At 41.6% G+C, this 3,463-nt stretch overlaps 1 non-coding gene across 1 annotated transcript; it reads right to left on the bottom strand.

Annotated features, from left to right (window-relative positions):
* Positions 1–1,232: 1,232 nt before the first annotated feature.
* LOC130734737 (small nucleolar RNA R71) lies at positions 1,233–1,339 on the bottom strand. Its single transcript, XR_009018082.1, has one exon. It is a non-coding gene; the product is annotated as a small nucleolar RNA R71 (small nucleolar RNA).
* Positions 1,340–3,463: the final 2,124 nt, after the last annotated feature.

Consider the following 3,463-nt stretch of genomic DNA (forward strand, 5'->3'; position numbering starts at 1 on the left):
TTAAGTGTCACACTTTTAGGTTGCTTTTGAGAGAGACACCGTCATGGGTGGCCATATGACGGAGGATGAGATGCAAGCCTAGAGCTGTCAATATGGGTTTCAACCCGCGAGCCAGCTTGACGGGTTGGCTAAATGAGCCGAGTTTGGTTGGTTAAATTCCAACTCGAAAAGAACTTGGGTTAGTGCAACCCGGCTCGTTTAACCCGCGGGTTAGACGGGCCAACCCGCGGGTTAAGCGAGCCAACCCGTCGGGTCAGAGTTATTTTTCATTAAAAAAATTATTTTATTTCTCTTTAATTCCAGGTTAGTTTTATAGATTAATTTTAGATAGAAAAATGAAAATTTTAATTTCTTTTAATTTGAGTCAATTTTTTATGTTTTATTTATTATTATTATATTATTTATCTCATTTTAAATGTGACAGTAAAATAATTGTGTTCTTAAATTTAAATCCTGTAAACTAAATTCTTTTTCTATATTTCAAATGTGAGATAAAAATAATTGCGTTGATAAACCTTTTTTTTATGAGTTGATACCAATTTCTATAAGTATTTTTTTGAAATTATTTTTTATAACATTTTAAACAATTTCTAATCCAATTTCGCAATTTTTTATATTCATTTCACTCAACCCGCGAGCCAGCCCGCCAACCCGCGAGCTCGTAGCGAGCCGGGTTGGGTTCATATTTCCCTGACTCGTTAAGACCCCGGGTTGACACAACCCAACCCGTTTTCAACCCAACCCATACGGGCTGACCCATATGGGCCGGGCTGGCCCGTATTGACAGCTTTATGCAAGCCCATATCGAGGCAAGAATCCAAGAGGGGATCACCCTCCGATTATGTGAACAAGAAGTTGAGAATGCCAACCGGTCTCTTCGGGAACTCACTTCGGCTACCATGAGTTATGACTATCCTGGGAGCATTGTCTTTCCCGAGGTAGTGGGAAACTTTAAGTTGAGACCGGCACTCATCAACTTGGTGAGCCAAAACCAATATGGTGGAGGTACTTTGGAAGATTCACATGCTCACATGGAGAGGTTCATCCGGAATTGCAACACTTACCGGGTGAACAATGTTTCGGCGGATGCAATTCGGTTGAGCTTGTTTCCATTTTCTTTGAAGGACACCGCTGAGGAATGGCTGATTTCTCAACCTCAGGGGAGCTTCACTACTTGGGAAGACTTAGCGGAAAAGTTCACAACAAGGTTCTTCCCAAGAGCCTTTTTGAGGAAATTGAAAAAAGACATCATGAATTTTTTGCAACCCACTGAAGAAAATCTCTATGAAGCTTGGGAGCGCTTCAAGAAGCTCTTGAGGAAATGCCCTCAACACAATCTCACCCAAGCTGAATTGGTTGCAACATTTTATGATGGTCTACAATACTCTTGGAGGTTTGGCCTAGATGCGGCTTCAAATGGCGAGTTCGATGCTCTTCCCCCACAAGCGGGGTATGACTTAATAGAAAAGATGGCAGCGAGAGCCATGAACTCTGAAAATGATCGCCAAACCCGAAGGAGTAAGCTTGAAGTGGAAGCTTACGACAAGCTCTTGGCCTCCAACAAGCAACTCTCCGAACGAATTGCGGAGATTCAAAATCACATAAAGGCGACCAATTTGGTCGGTGCTACAGCAGCCAAAGTGGAGTGTGTGGCTATTGGAGGACCCAATGTTAGTGAATTTTGCACGATTACTAGTTAGGGTTTCCGAGGTCAAAGCTCTGGACTTTCTCAACAAGTCCAAGAGCAAGTTGGTGAAAATGATGGTGGCAAGAAGAGCTTAGAGAAGCTATTGGAGAGTTGCATCAACCGCATGAACAACAACCATAAGAACCAAGAGGCGGCTATCAAGAACTTGGAGAACCAACTTGGCCAGCTAGCCAAGCAAATTGCCGAAAGGCCTCAAGGTAAATTTCCTTCCGATACTATCCCCAATCCCGAACAAGAAAATTCTGCTGTTGTTACCACTAGGAGTGGGAGAGTATTACATGAGTTAAAAAAGCAAATTGAGGGAAAAAGTGAGGAAATAGTTGAGGAGGAAATGAGTGTTCCTATTAAAACTAGATTGATGAATGATCCTATTCCTGAGCTTAGCAAAGTTCCATTTCCTAAAGCATTAGCTAAAAAGAATTTGGATAAAAAGTTTTCAAAATTTATGGATGTTTTTAAGAAACTCCATATTGATATCCCTTTTTCCGATGCTTTAGAACAAATGCCTATCTATGCTAAGTTCATGAAGGACATTTTAAATAAGAGAAGGAAGTTGAGTGAGGTTGATGAAACTATCATGATGACCGAGGAGTGTAGTGCCATTTTGCAAAGGAAAATGCCTAAGAAGAGAAGGGATCCTGGGAGTTTTACTATCCCAGTGGAGATTGAGGGGTTGACAGTGGTTGAAGCCTTGTGTGATTTGGGAGCGAGCATCAACTTGATGCCGCTTAGCATGTTTAGAAGGCTGAACTTAGGAGAGGTCACCCCGACCATGCTCTCCTTACAAATGGCGGACCGATCCTTAAAAACACCTTATGGGATCATTGAAGATGTGATTGTTAAGGTTGATAAGTACATCTTCCCAGTTGATTTTGTGGTGCTAGACATGGAGGAGGATGCTAAGATTCCTCTCATTCTTGGCCGACCCTTCTTAGCCACTGGCAGGGCGAAGATCGATGTTGATAAGGGTCAGCTCATTCTCAGAGTTGGTGAGAACAAGGTAAGATTTTCGGTTTTCAATCCTAATTTGCAAACTAACATTAATGATGGTTTTGTTTGTGATATGATCATAAGCTTGTCCAGGTCTTCAAAGGAGACTCCCAAGGTAAGTGAAAAAGATGTTGAGCTTAATAAAGCTCTCATCAAGCTTGTTAGTGAAAACAAGTATGGGGGGTCTAAAGATGAGAATTTCCAAGCCCACATGGCCCGGTTCACTCAAGCTAGTCACCTTGTAAATATGGAAGGTGTGACTAGTGATGAGTTCATAATTAAGCTCTTCCCCCACTCCTTGAAGGGGGGAGCAAGGATTTGGTACGATGGTTTAGATGATACCCTCTCTTGGGAGGAGTTGTTCCAAAAGTTTTGTGCAAGGTTCCTACCTTGTACATGTGGAGAAAAGATTGATGGTAAGGAATTTCCTTCCTAACACCAAAGGAAGGAGAGTCCACCTAGGACTATAACTTAGGGCTGCTTGGGAGACAACCCAAGTCATGTTTTACTTTGCTTGTTTGTTTGTTGCATTTTGCAAGGAATGAGAGCCTGAATTTTGGAGTAGGAGGTGTATCTAAGGCCTCCATGGTAATTGGTAAAGGAGGTAAACTATTTCCTTTAGTTTAGCTCATGCATTTTTGCATATTTTTCTTTTGTAGCTTTTATTTTTCTTTTATTCATGCGTTGTTTTGTTAGAGTCATTTTTTTTGGTCGTTACTTCCCTATACTCACATGTTTTTGCCCGTAGTTTTGCTCTCTAACATG

Source organism: Lotus japonicus, chromosome 1 (genome assembly GCF_012489685.1).
Source record: "Lotus japonicus ecotype B-129 chromosome 1, LjGifu_v1.2".
Classification (NCBI taxonomy): Eukaryota; Viridiplantae; Streptophyta; class Magnoliopsida; order Fabales; family Fabaceae; genus Lotus; species Lotus japonicus.